The following is a 15513-nucleotide window of genomic DNA, read 5'->3' on the forward strand; positions in this document are numbered from 1 at the left end:
GATCCAGGATGGGGCATTTGGGGCAAATTCCCCCCCCCCCCCCCCCAGTGACCTCGTGGAGGAGCCATAGCTACTTCTCATACTATTACAACTTTATGTCAGGCCAAGATCAGCTTATATAACTCATGAAAATATGCACATTTATTAGCATTTATTACAAATTCACCTGAAACCAAAGCGAACCAAACTCAAACTAGCTATGAAATTGTCACCCTGCACCTTCGTGCGTACTAAGCGCCTCTAAAATAATTATTGTGTTGCTGTTGTTTAAGACATTCAGAGCTATTTAAACAGTTTTTAAGACTTCACAAAGGTCAAAATGGTAAAAATCAACAGTGAGATACTACTAAGAGGTGTATTATTTGCTGCACAAAAATGCAGCAACTAACAACAGAATCTGACTCTCCCTAACCACCTACAACTTGGCCTGTTTGTGCCCCTCCCCTTGCCAGGTCCTGGATCCGCCCCTGCACAGAGCAAGTATATATAGTATAAATTTGCAATGCTCGAAACTAAAGGAAAGCACATGTCTAGTTGCATCAGTTTGAGCAATCATGGAACTATAACATGCTCTGGTGGTTATATACAACTATGATGACTTTCTGCAACCTAGCCAAATATTAAAACCCTATCAAAACCATTTTTTACCAGCCCCACATTTTTGTGTGGCCAACAGGACATTATAAAAACCACAAAACTGCTATGGATGCAAGTGTCTTTGACTCTGAATAAACTCAATTGCAACTGCATATGCTTGCTAAAAGTGAGTCATATTTGTCAATTAGCACAAAATTATGTTACTATGTAGATACAAGATACATCAATTAATTCCAACAGTAGATAAGTGAAGTGCACGTGGTAGAAACAGTGCATGGATAAAGGATAAACCAAAGAAAATTGAATTAAAAAAGATAGTTATACAGCTACATGACACTATGTCAAGCAGATTTGTAAATTTGTAAATGCTAGTAACATACAAGGTTTTCTGGGGTTTGGAAACTCCCTCTGAAATTTGAATTGTGCAAGACTTGCAGCAGATATACCTACTAAAGTTAGTTCAACAGCACAAATGTACAAAAATGATAAAAAGATTGCAGCACATGGCTATAACAGGAAATCTGCATTGATTCCTCAGATTGAAGTAATTAAAGGTTGAAGAAATATATACACATGTCAGCACAAGGAAGAAATAGATCTACAGCAGACACGTGTTATCCTAATTGAGTAGTCAATTGCAACAATTTTGATATATATGCATTTCATTTGGACCTCCACTAACACCAATACCTACTTGTATACCACCCATAAGCCATAAGTAATGTTAGGGAACCAAGTATTTTTTGAAAATAGCCATTGGCATCAAAGCATTCATTAACCTGGCAAAATCTGTCAGCAGCTGGGGACCATTGTATGTGAAAATCTAAGAATAGCTCTTTGTGGTGATGCACCAACCATTGGTGATGGAAACTGATCATATCTCTGACAGTATAGTAAGCCACAAATCAGCTTGCTCATGCAGGCACATATACTTTAGTGCACACAACAATTATTGTCACATAACACATAATTAATTATGTATTGATTGCAACAGCTAGTTTATTTGTATACATACTTGCACATTGTCTGGCTGCTGGTAACATCAAACCTTTAGTGTTTATCACCATAAAGCTGTTTCAATGGATACGCACTACCTATAAAACATCTAACACTTGATCTATATAGGTAGCTACATTGGTGCATATGTGTGTACTGTGTATATTCAATGTGTACAAGCCATTTCCAGTAATACACATAGCTGTTATAGGTCTCCTGAGTCCTGTTGCTTTTAATTTCATCATTGAATAGCTTGTCTCTATATAACAACCCAGCTAGTTTAATTCCTCATTTGGCTCATTCTTTATAGCCATACAAAATACACCATCAGTGCAATCATTAGTTTATTAGCTATGTAACCATCCATGCATGCCGGTAGAATCTACTTCACCATTCTGTTCAAGTAGAGCTCAACATGGCATCTTCTGCCTGATATTAAGTGCAGTGTGTGTGTGTGTGTGTGTTCGCGCGCGTGCGTGAGGTTGTGTGACTGTTGTAGAACTTTTTAATTGCTCTGGAGCACAACCGGAGCAGGAGTGTAGGAATACTTCATAGTTTTACTGACGTCATGGCACCTCCTTTGTGACCAATGTTATTCAATTAGCGTCCCCGGAATGTGGGGACGGCTCAGAAGTAAACAGCTATTGGAGTTGCACCAGACCCTTTTTTCCCCACCCAATATACGGAAAAAAGCGGTCTGGCCACGCGAAACTACTGCATGCTCGAGCTAAGTTTGTGCCAGGTCCAGCTCTTTGAAACCAGGACCCTGCTATTGTCAACAGACAGGCCGATAATGTGATAAGGTGATGAGGTGTGGGTAAGGCCACTCCAATTGGTAATTAGGCCGATGAAATTTGATTCGCAGTTTCGCGTCATCGCCCGCATGCTTTTGATACACCCGCATGGAATTTCATTATTGCATGGTATTTCATATCGAAATACTCTAATAGATCAGTCACTTTTATTCTAATAGAGCAATCAGCTATAGTCAGGGGCGTACCGAGGGGGGTTTCCTGGGGTTTCAGGAAACCCCTTTGGATTTTACACACTACTTGAAACATTAAGAAATTGAAACTTCAGGTTTCCAGAATGTGAAATCTGTCCGGCATGGAACAGGACACAATAATAGTTTGCAACATGATAGCAACACTTATAGCATTGTTCTGAATTATGATTTTGGTGAAAAGATCGAGATACTCTAATAGAGCAGTCAGGTAATATAAAAATACTCTAATATAACAGCCACTTATAGCTGTAGTGGAAACCCCTTTTCAAAATTTCTGCGTACGCCCCTGATACTCTAATGGAAAAATTACTTGTTTAGGAGTTACAGAATTAACTGAATATTCTAGTAACGTACTTTAGCTAATGCAAGAGTAATCAATGTAGATCTCACTGTTTATTGGCAGAAATCTTTATGTTTGGATGTGTGATGTGCATAACTGATGAATAATGAATAATAGCTAACCGCCCGCCCGCATCAAATTTTCAAAAATCTGAGCGAGAAACTGGTAATCAAGTTTCATTGGCCTTATGTTTCTGGTCCACCGCCCGCATCCTTTTTTGGAGAATGTGAAATTTCAGAAATAGAGTAACTCACCTAAAATCGGACGTGCTCCAAAATCGGACGCAATTAGGGGGCATCTCCAAACCGATTTTGGTACGCTTATAATGACGTTAAGGGGGGAGGGGAGTTCAGCCCATGACGTTATAAGTTTTTATTAAAGCAGTTATAGTGTAAACAGCTAGGAATAGAGAAAGTGATGTGATTAAGCAGTTATACTGTTTTATTATGTTTTCAGGTAAAGAATATAATGTTTTGTGCTTCTATTGCCAATGCATTGTTTTCATAGTGTGTCGATAAGACGGGGGGGGGGGGGGGGTCTGAAGTTAGCGTCATTATGACGTTAAGCGTACCAAAATCAGTTTGGAGATGCCCCCTTACTCGAGCTACAACAGAAATTTTTGAACAACTCATATGTCTTTAGATAGTTCAAGGCTGTGGGACTTTGAGCACCAAGTAGCTATCAGTTTTCTCGGCTTCTTTGTCTGGTGGCAGCAGGCCCTCGAGCAGGCCTGCAAAGTCATTTCCAATTAATACGTATAATCGGAAAAAACAGTCGATTCACGGACACTCACTGTCTACATATCAGACTTGCATTCAATCAACAGTTTTCTATCTTAAAGTAGTACAGTAACTCATCTACTTTCTAAATGTTTATTTAATCAAATCCTTTTAATCACGAATTACAAATCAAATAAAATGAGACATCACTGGAGTGATAATCGCACCATAAATTTAAGTATACGGAAACTTGATTAAGTATACGTTGTTTGAGATACGTTTACGGGAAATGTTCACCGTATACTTTTTTTTTTTTTAAATTTTATTTATACTTTTACAAACACCGTTTACTTCCGTATACTTTGTCCCACTTGTATGGTTTTTGGTCACCATTTGCGCTTCAAACCCTTCGTACCATCGCTGAACACACCACAGCCAGAACTGAGTGGTGCATCAACCAAACAGGCTCGTAAACATTTGTTACAACAACTTTCAGTTTCTTTATGGACGAACAATGCCCGTATGATTTTACGGTACTGGGCTTTGCAGTGTGAGGACTCTGATTTTCCTTTCCCCAAACCCCTGTTGTAATTAATTGTGTTTGTAGTTTAGTTGTAGAGTAATTTGTATCCCATCCAAAAACAGCTTATAGCTGTAAAAAAAGTGCGCGTCCAAGTAAAGCAGAGTTAACTGCGACAAAAAGTAATGATATCATAATGCGGCCATGTGCGAGGTGTGCAAGTTGTAAAATTAATATTAGCTAATCAGATAATACAATGTTATTGTTAAAGTGTTAATGAGAACTATGTGATGCTGCTATTTTTAAGTGTGTGAGCATCTTCATAAATGCCACACAAATTTAATTCTCAATAAAGCAATGTGTATAGATTCTCTGATAGCAATAAATAGTTTGAGTTTGGCCACCTTTCCTTTGTTCGTAGCATTGCAGTATACAGGAAAGACGGCCAAACTCAAACTATTTATTGCTATCAGAGAATCTATACACATTGCTTTATTGAGAATTAAATTTGTGTGGCATTTATGAAGATGCTCACACACTTAAAAATAGCAGCATCACATAGTTCTCATTAACACTTTAACAATAACATTGTATTATCTGATTAGCTAATATTAATTTTACAACTTGCACACCTCGCACATGGCCGCATTATGATATCATTACTTTTTGTCGCAGTTAACTCTGCTTTACTTGGACGCGCACTTTTTTTACAGCTATAAGCTGTTTTTGGATGGGATTTCAATACTTTTTGTTAGAATAAGCAATGCACTGTTGATAACAGTAAGTGAGTTTCCATGGTTTTGACAGAAACCCCTGATTACAATGACAGAATATTAAAATATAACTGTAATTTTAGTGGCCAGGGCCGCCCACATGGGGGGGGGCAATTGGGGTATTTTCCCCCTGCCCCAGCCCGAAAGGGGCCCCTTGAATACCTGTTTAAAGAAAGATCGATATACTCTAATAGAGCAGTCAGGATCTAGACTCTTCCTTGCCCCTGGGCCCCTCTTTAACTCTTTTCCCTGGGCTCTCTAATTTCTCTGGACGGCCCTGTTAGTGGCATGCAACTGCAGTCAACTACCACCCATTTTAACTAGTAAACCCTTAATAACACTTTGCCTTTCATCTTGTACTGCATTAAAACGATCAAGATACTCTATTAGAGCAGTCGCAAAACAGCTGTAACACAGCAATCAATATTTAGCATAGTTACAACTTCTGCTTAGCATAGGATTGTATAGTTTAAATTACTAGCTACTTACAGACTTTACAATATAAAAATATGGCACTTGTAGAAATGTGACTGTTCTATTAGAGTATCTCGATCTACTTCAAGCATTGACTAATTCAAGTGAAGAAGCTACGCCCCTGCCAAGAGATCTTGTGAAATGAAATGAGAATAGTAAAGAAAGGCAAGTATGTACAGAGACAATAGAAGGGCGCGTAATTATGTCCTGTTGTAAATAAACGCCTTTAAAATTTTTATTACTACTAAATAAGCGCACAAGAATAGGCTTGTGAGGCTGTTGTCTCCAAGGTTGTCTCATTACTTGTCTTTTCGTGTTGAAGGGATTTAGTCACAATTGGTGAGTTTAACTATACATGTATTTCTGTTGTAAAACTTAATTGTAAAAAGGCGATTAGTACATATCATGATAAACATGTATTTGTCACAGTAGAGTCTCTCACAATTATTACGAGACATTGGACCAGGGTAAAAAAATTTACTGCTATATTTAGAGGTTGTAGCGTTTGTATATCTTAGTATCTTAATAAATAATCCTCCGTGATCACTAATCACTAATAGTACAGTGAAAACTGGTCATTATTCAGGCCGTAGGGACAAAAAATTTCTGACCTAGCTTTTTAAAGAGGTGGCTGCATTTTGCGGCCTTAAAAAAGGTAAGAAGCATGCTGTTCTAACTGGCTATAGAGATGGATTTAGTGTGTGACAGCGTATGAGACAGTGAGTGCTGGCAGCAAGGGGGTAGCCAATCTGTTAGAGCACCAAAGGCACTGCTTAAGACTTAGGCAGTTGGCTGTCAGCCCAAAGTGTAAAAGTTTCACTATTGGTCCTTATAAGCTCCTGATGAAGAAAGTGATGAAGTCATTATCCATAGGATATATTTTTCAGAGTATCCATTTCAGTTCTACTATACAGTAGCCAAGCATAAGATGAACATAGCACAGCATTCCGGTGGTTTAGTGGTAACCACAACACTGCCTGAGGTAAACTGTGGTGAGATTTGAGACTACCGGAGGCCCTGGAATGCCTTCAACACATAAAATACCAAATATCTAATGCCTGCATGGCTTTCATCCACAGTGGACCTGTCTTGGTGGCCACTTGTACAGAAGGAAAACAGCTGCCACACAGTCTTTCGAGCGAACAGCTAGTTTCCACACCTCTTAATTATCAATTTGTAAAATCTTGAGCGAAATTGTGTGTGCGAGCAAGTATGATGTTGTGCATTGGCAGTGCCGTGTATATGGTTGCTGCCTAGCATTGACACATCACGAGTATTGAAGTCACAATGTGTTACTGTATCATCCATCTAAATACAATCTCTGAATGTGTCATTTAGTGTAGAGAGCAATCTTCCACAAGAAGTGACCTGCAGGTTTCAGTGTATATTGTTAACCATTAATATTGTTCACCATTGTGATTGTGAACTGTATGTACAGTGAAACCTCACTTAGTGGCCACCTCTTTAATTGAAACCTCACTTAGTGGCCACCTCTTTAATAAGACCACCTCATTATATTGGCCACCTCTAGTAGATCCCAAATATAGCTAAGCAGTACTTTATGACCTCATTAATAAGGCCACCTTGTTATTCAGGCCAATTTTTTTGGTTCCACAGCTGGCCATATTAATGAGGCTTCATTGTACTTATGTGAATTTTTATTTTTCATAACTTTTCTTCTTCAGGTTTACTGATGGGCACTATAAAGCATTGTTGACTGGTCCGTACATAATTTGGTGACTTGAATTGCTAAAACAGTACGTAGCATGTCTTGTACGTACATGTAATGTGTTGTAATGTGTCCACACATCCACACATCTTAGAAATAAATATAATTGTATTCTCTATACTCAGTTCCATTGTGCCACTGGGTCATAAGTGGGTTGAGTATGGATCATCCAGGACATTTGAGTCACATTTTGTCCTGGCCAAGTGGATCTCATCCACTGACAGAATATACAGGATCACATCACGTGTATAAGTTACGGTGGAACTTGTTTATTGCCACCTTCACTCATTAAACAGGTAACAGTGTATAAATTCTCAATTGGAATTGGCTTTTCAAGAGAGGTTGTCTTTCTATACTGGTGGCCATTAAGACAGGTTGTACTGATAGAGTGTACATACTAGAGATGCAACTTTATCCTCCACTTAGTGTCGTTTGATAGTGATGCAATGGAGACTATGTATTGTTGCATTTAAATACTATACTATTATATTGCAACTCTAGCACGTATTTATAACAGGAATGTTTGTTAACTGTTTAGACATACTGGAGCAACACCCACTCATCTGGATTCTACAAATGGAGTCATATCAACTTGTTATCATACTTACTTGTTACTCCCATTGTGTTTGGATGAATATACATGCCGTCATGTGAGACTTGCTACCATGGCGGGCCACTGGAAAACATTTTCATAGCAGTTATATTACAGTCATTATTGTACAATTCTTACATTATTGTTGTGAAAAGTGTTTGGTATTCATGTGTCCTCTGTATGTTGTAATTACATGTGTAATTTTTGTGTGGGGGTGCTGTAAAATGCAATAATGCATGGTGACAATTGGCTAGCTACATGTGCTAATTACTCGCAGCTTGTGTCAACAACTGGTAACCACAGTTGTACTCTGTGTCATTCTTTAAGCCGCGCCCTTAGAGGACAAATTACGTCACGGTGGGGGCGACTAAATTCAAATTTAAAAACGAACGATGGTATGTAGCACCATAGATCATATCTGTGGACTATAATCTATGGCAGCACACTTCTTTGTGGCTATATGCACTGATTAACTACATAGAGCGCCAGTTCATCAATACCCAGTGACCGCAGTTGTGCTTTGCGTCATTCTTTAAATTCCGAGTAAAATTCTTAGAGAGCAAATTACGTGGGGGCGACTAAATTCAAATTTCAAACTAGCCATTCTCGAAAACATAGGTTTCAATCTGAACGAAACTTTTAGAACAGTTTAAAGATACATTGCCCTACATGCCAAGCGAGTATTGCGGAAAACAACAATCTGGGATTTGTATTTGGCCTCTAGGTCGACTGAGGACGACTGAAACTTCGTTTGGTGCTGAAGTTAAGACTGTAGGGTAATCATGTATGGTGAAATCGATGATGTGAATCTTGAGGCGATTGAGTGAATACTGAAGCAATAGCAGGGCAATCAATGTTCGGAATGCACAAAGGAACGCAAGGCATACACATGCGGTTGCGTCTAACCGCATGCGATAAAAAAAAAAATAAAAAATAAAAAAATGAAACTTCCCCTTTGATGTCGGCAATCTCGATCACGAAACAATCGGCATGGATTTGCTTCACTGCTTGTGTGGTAGTTACTAGTGACACGATGAGTTCAACCCTAGAGTTTCAGAGGGATAGCGTAAGTGGCGGGTTAGTTACAGGAAGGCCGAATTTGACAACGTTCGTTCCTGTAAAATCCTCACGTAGTGGTCGCGTCATTTATTGTCTGCGGCGCGCGTTTCTGCTTTACTGGCCGCGCGACTCACTACCGTGAGTCTTGATTTAAGTCGTTAATTTACTAGGCGGCTATTTACGAGCCACAATAGTTACCTCCGAAGGATGGATGGCTCCCAGAAGCTGGATTTACTTCTTAAGTCCGTGGACTCAATGAAGGCGGCCCACACCCAGATCCAGGACGATATGAAGGCGGCCCATGCGCAGATCCAGCAGGATATGAACGCCAAGTTTGAGCACCTCAAGAAGGAGGTAGCGGACGGCCAAGAGGAGACAGCCCACCTTATCGTCCGGAAGATCCAGCAGAAGGAGCCCGAACCGACCTTTCGTCGAAAAGGGAATGAGCGTCAGTTCGCCTTCAATCAGTCGGTGAACAACGCCATCAAGTCAGCTACCTCGATGTTGGACAAGCTGAAGCCGGAGCAACCCCAGGCAGCGTCCGTTCTTAAGAACGCAAGAGAGCAGCTGCAAGAAGGTGTGCACGCCATTGCGGCACAGCAAAAGCTTATTCGCCTTGCGGATAGCTCAGGCTGCGGGTGGGGTGCGGTGGAAGAGTACTTAAAGGAAGAGATTGCCACCAACGAGAAGGATGCCAAGAAATGGTCTGACGCAGAGAAGCGTACAATGGAGCAGAGACGGCGACTAAAGAGGACAGTTAGTGAGAGGGAGTCGCCGCCTCAGCCTGTGAGTCGGGGTTTTGCTGGCCCCTTTCCAGTAGTAGACACAGGCCCTGCCTGTGGTATGCCACCACCCCCTGTATTTGGGCCGCCACCGCACCCCCAGCCTCCCATGTTCATGAAGCCAACTGGGCCACCAGGACCACCAACAAGAGCACCAGGTCCATGTTTCCACTGCCTACAGATGGGACACCTGAGGGCTCAATGTCCAGCCAGGTTCAGGGGTGGTAGACCGTATCCTTTGGTGAATAGTAATGATTGTTATGCTGAATGTCAGTGGGGTACACCTTATGGTGTGAGCATTGTACTACCTACAAGTCAGGGTATTGTGAGTACAGTGGGTCATTGTGAGGGTGTCAATAATGTATGCAATGCTAAGAGTGGTTTTGTCGTGAGTAAGGTGGGTCACACTAAGGGTGTTGAGGACGTATGCAATGCTAATAGTGCTTATGTAGTAAGTACAGTAGATAATGCTAATGGTGTTGATAATGTATGCAATGCTAATAGTAATTTTGTTGTGAGTAAGGCGGGTCATACTAAGGGTGTTGAAGATGTATGCAATGCTAATAGTGCTTATGCAGTAACTACAGTGGATAATGCTAATGGTGTTGATAATGTATGCAATGCTAATAGTGCTTATGCTGTTAGTGTAGTGGGTAATACCAATGGCCTCAATACTGTTTTCAATGCTAAGGGGGATGTATACAAGGTTAGCAGTAACCAATCTGCTACTGATTGTGCCCACACTTTGGAAACTGTGGATGATGAGTTCAGAGTGAGTGTAGTATCACAGCCCATAGTCCAGCCAGGTGGGCCCAGGATGCAGGTGGGTGCCCTAAGTAATGACACTCATGATGGTGACGAGGGTTTACGAAAGAGCAATACCATGGTGGAGGTCACAGAAGGTGACATGGTGGGCCCCACACGTTTTTGGGAGCTAGAACAGAACTCAGAACAAATAGTCGATGTGCAAGGTAGGCTTAAAGGCTCAATAGAATTCTGGAGAACAGTGTTGAATGCCTCCAATCCAGTGATTGAGTGCATTGAGGAGGGGTATAAGCTCCCTCTCCTTTCTCTGCCACCGCCATTCATAGCTAAGAACCAGAAGTCGGCTACCAATAACCCAAGCTTTGTCACTGAGGCAGTTGCAGAATTGCTACGGAACCGCTGCATCCAAACAGTCACACAGAAACCTCACATATGTAGCCCACTCTCAGTAGTGTCCAACAGCTCTGGTAAGTTGAGACTAGTCCTGAACCTGAGTTATCTTAACCAATTTCTGCTGAAGGCTAAATTTAAGTACGAAGATCTAAGGGTGGCTATGTCAATGTTTCAACAAGGGGACTATATGTTTTCTTTTGACTTCAAATCGGGGTACCACCACGTAGATATCCATAGGCAACACTGGAAATTTCTGGGGTTTTCCTGGGGTCAGGGCAGGGAACAGCAATTTTATGTCTTTTGTGTATTACCTTTTGGATTAGCCACTGCATGCTACCTATTCACCAAATTGTTGAGACCTCTGGTTCGGCACTGGAGGGCCCAAGGCTTGCGGGCAGTTGTCTATTTAGATGATGGGATAGTGGCAGTAAGTGGAAAAAAGGAGGCACAGATTGCTAGTGTACTAGTCCAGGAGGACCTTAGTAGAGCAGGTTTTGTCATTAACCATACAAAGTGTAATTGGACACCATCCCAACAGTGCGCCTGGCTTGGCTTTGAGCTGGACCTGGAGCAAGGCAAGATAACAGTCCCACAGGCAAAAATTAATGCACTGCAAGCCTTACTTAAAGATGCAATAGGCAAGTGCTCCCTCCCTGCTAAGGCCCTAGCTAGTATTACACGTAAGATAATTTCTATGTCCCCAGGGTTGGGTCCAGTGACCAGGTTAATGACCAGGGGACTGTACACCTTATTGAACACACGCATGTCATGGCTACAGTACCTGCTACTATCCGACCATGTAAGAGGGGAACTCGGGTTCTGGTATAATAAAATTGAAAAGTTCAATGGGCATAATATATGGATAGGGCCCTCAGCAGTAAGGGTTGTGTTCACTGACGCTAGTGACTCTGGTTATGCAGGTTACACAGTGCAACACGGGTGTCACATAGCACAGGGTACATGGCTGCCAGATGAATCCAAAAGGAGCTCCACATGGCGTGAGCTAAGAGCAGTTAGACTAGTGCTGGAAGCCCTTGCAGCTAAGTTGGCTAATGAGCGGGTTAGGTGGTTCACTGATAATCAGAATGTAGTACGTATACTGTCAGTAGGGAGTAAGAAACCTGACCTGCAGAATGAAGCACTTGCTATATTTTCGACTTCGCTAGCACACTGCGTCCACGTTGAGCCAGAGTGGATACCAAGGCGGGATAACGAGGTCGCTGATTACCTCAGTCGGCTTGTTGACTATGATGATTGGAGCCTGGATCATGTTTCCTTCATGGAATTGGACAGAGTGTGGGGCCCTCACACAGTTGATCGCTTTGCAAGCTATTACAATACACAGCTGCCACGTTTTAATTCTAGGTTTTGGAACCCAGGCACAGAGGATGTGGATGCTTTTACTTGCGACTGGCAAATGGACAAAAACTGGCTTTGTCTGCCTGTAAACTTGGTGCCACGTGTTATCAGGCACCTGTTGAAGTGCAAGGCAGCAGCAACTCTGATATTGCCAGAATGGCCATCAGCGCCGTTCTGGCCTATGTTATTCCCAGAAGGAGGCAAACCAGCCAGCTTCATTGCAGAAACCCGTACCCTGACACCAGCTACCTTCACTATAATTCCTGGAAGAAGAGGCTCCAGCTTGTTTGTAGGTTACCCCAACACTAACTTGTTGGCACTGCGCATACTGTAGCGGTGGGTCAATAACTGTACAGCTAGGATTTGCTAGCCAGCCATTGTAGACTGTTAAGGTATGGTAAATGTAATAGGGACATAATTATGTAAACTATGCATGTGCTATTATCATCAGTTTTGGAGGTAAAAAATAAATGAATAAATTAAATAAATAAAAAGATTTCAGCCCAGATGTAGGGGAGGTCAAGTGTTTTAATGCTTAATGTGATGTACCAGCCTAGGTGCTGGGGTAGTCAAGTGTTTTTAATGTTTAATGTACCAGCCCAGGTGCTGGGGTAGTCAAGTGTTTTTAATGTTTAATGTACCCGCCCAGGTGCTGGGGTAGTCAAGTGTATTAGTGTACCAGCCCAGGTGCTGGGGTAGTCAAGTGTTCCTAATGTTTAATGTACCAGTCTAGGTGCTGGGGTAGTCAAGTGTTTTAATGTACCAGCCCAGGTGCTGGGGTAGTCAAGTGTTTTTAATGTACCAGCCTAGGTGCTGGGGTAGTCAAGTGTTAAAGTGTACCAGCCCAGGTGCTGGGGTAGTCAAGTGTTCCTAATGTTTAATGTACCAGTCTAGGTGCTGGGGTAGTCAAGTGTTTTAATGTACCAGCCCAGGTGCTGGGGTAGTCAAGTGTTTTAATGTACCAGCCCAGGTGCTGGGGTAGTCAAGTGTGTTAATGTACCAGCCTAGGTGCTGGGGTAGTCAAGTGTTTTTAATGTTTAATGTACCAGTCTAAGTGCTGGGGTAGTCAAGTAATTTAAGGTTTAATGTACGCTGGGGTAGTCAGGTGTTTTAATGTTTAATGGACCAGCTCAGGTGCTGGGGTAGTCAAGTGTTTTAATGTTTAATGTGCTAGCTTAGCTGCTAGTTGTACATAGAATGTTATACTTTATAATTACGGAAACACAGTTGTCAGACTCTTAGTAAGCATGAATGATAAGTGCAATGGGATTCAAGGTCACCTATGCATGGAGATATTGTATCACATGTTGTGTTATTACCACAGATGTCCAGATGACAGGGACCTGGCTCACGCTGAAGGACCTTCAGGACCCTGAGCTGGCTAGGCTTGCTTCGCAGCTACCATCCACAGTGCTCAAGAGCAGAGCAGACTCATCCGCCAAGAAATACCTAGGAGCTTTTCAACGGTGGCGCTATTGGGCTTCAACTCATAACCTGCCAGTATTTCCAGCTAAGGAGCAGCACATTGCCTTGTATCTGCAGAGTATTGCCAACTGCCTTGAATCCAAATCAGCTGCAGAAGAAGCTGTCAATGCGATCAACTGGGCTCACACACTAGCAGGGCTAGAATCTCCAGCGAATGCAACATTTGTACAAGCTACACAGCAAGGAATAAGGAGATCGTGTTGCAAGCCTGTGCGGAAGAAGAAGCCTGTGACTGTAGACATGCTGGCTGACATGGTTGAGAACATGAACTCTCATCCAACCCTGGCAAACATGAGGATCACTACCCTGAGCCTGCTGGCTTTCGCAGGTTTCCTCAGGTTTGATGAGGTCATTCACATTAGGGCTAGTGATGTCACTATTGCTGAGGGAATGGCCAAACTTCAGATCCCACGTAGCAAGACTGACCAACTCAGGCAAGGAAGTGAAGTATTAATTGCCAGGACAGGGATGCCGACCTGCCCAGTAGGAATGTTGGAGCGGTACATGGCTAAGGTCGGGTTGGACACCACAAGTGAGCTTTTCCTGTTTAGAGGGATTACCAGAACCAGTGGTGGTGAGAGACTAAGAGGTACAGGTCCACTCAGTTATACAACCGTGAGAGAGCAGTTTAGGGGTAAGATGTTGGAACTGGGCTACCCTGTTTCAGGATATGGTCTGCACAGTCTCAGGGCAGGTGGTGCTTCCGCTGCAGCCCAGGCAGGGGTCCCAGACAGATTGTTCCGCCAGCATGGAAGGTGGAGATCAGAGACAGCTAAAGATGGCTACATTGAGGACTCTGTGGAGAACCGCCTGACAGTGTCCAAGAGTATAGGGATATAACAGTATCTTTATTAAGGGGATACCTGTGGTGGTGTTTATGGAGGGGTAACATATGGTGCTAAGCTGCAGAGTGTGAACCAACACTAGGCCTTCTTTGTTACTCTAATTGTTTGTTAAATTAAATGAACTAGTAGCCGCGCCTGCAGCTGCACACCAGTATGTGTTTGTGTGAGTATCTCGGGTATGAGGAGGGAGATGTATTTTATGTCGGTTGAGCTTGCGAATTAGACAGAAAATAATCTCCCGCCATAATACATTGCGCATGTGTGTTAGTGCACGTGATTCATGTGTGAGTATTTATATAGCTAAAGTGTGAACGCATGTTCATTCTAGGCTGACAGGTGCGACAGTGTTGGCTGGCCCACCCCCCCCTCCCAGTTGTGTCTGGTGTATATCCTTAACAGATTTAGATAATGGTGAAGATTTTGCTGCTAACTCTGGACTTTTCGCACACAGCACGCATTGTATTTAATAGGGTGGATACGCTTGGTTTTTTCCGGTTAGGGGCAGCCACAACTTAAATAAAAAAAAAAAAAAAAAAGCCCCTATCGGTTTTTTCCCTTAGGCTCACTTGGGCACAGTGGGTCTTAAATTAATTGCACTGCGTAGGCCCCCACCCTGGTTAGGCACAAGTAGGGAGTTTTTTTTAAAGTTAATATGTATAGTTAGTGTTTATAACATTATTTTAAGTTTTGTAATTAGTGTATGTAGTGTTTGTTAAATTAAATGAACTAGTAGCCGCGCCTGCAGCTGCACACCAGTATGTGTTTGTGTGAGTATCTCGGGTATGAGGAGGGAGACGAATATTCAAACAATAACTATTATTTGAATATTTAGCTGAAACAGCAATTCAATGTAAACAGGGAAGCTTCGCTGGGCAAAAGTTGTGTGATTAAGTCTTGCCAAAACGATTCATGGTAACAAATCTTTAAAATTGTAAATAACACATACCGTATAGCGGAAATTTTTGGCGGGAGAAAATTTTGGCGAATTGATCATTGGCAGAAATTGGCGAATAATATTTTGGCGAATGCATGGCATTACTTTGCCCACGCAATTTTAATCTGACAGCGTTGGCGACGAA

The 15513-nt window shown here is 42.1% G+C and overlaps 1 protein-coding gene and 1 long non-coding RNA gene across 5 annotated transcripts in view; one reads left to right on the top strand and one right to left on the bottom strand.

Moving 5' to 3' along the window:
- Nucleotides 1–15513, bottom strand: part of LOC136269309 (uncharacterized) — a 74240-nt gene that overhangs the window by 5739 nt on the left and 52988 nt on the right. The window lies entirely within an intron of this gene.
- On the top strand, nucleotides 5408–8955 carry LOC136269312 (uncharacterized). Its single transcript, XR_010707273.1, has 3 exons — nucleotides 5408–5764; nucleotides 7111–7182; nucleotides 7693–8955. It is a non-coding gene; the product is annotated as an uncharacterized lncRNA (long non-coding RNA).

The sequence above is a fragment of the Dysidea avara genome, chromosome 10 (assembly GCF_963678975.1).
Source record: "Dysidea avara chromosome 10, odDysAvar1.4, whole genome shotgun sequence".
Classification (NCBI taxonomy): domain Eukaryota; kingdom Metazoa; phylum Porifera; class Demospongiae; order Dictyoceratida; family Dysideidae; genus Dysidea; species Dysidea avara.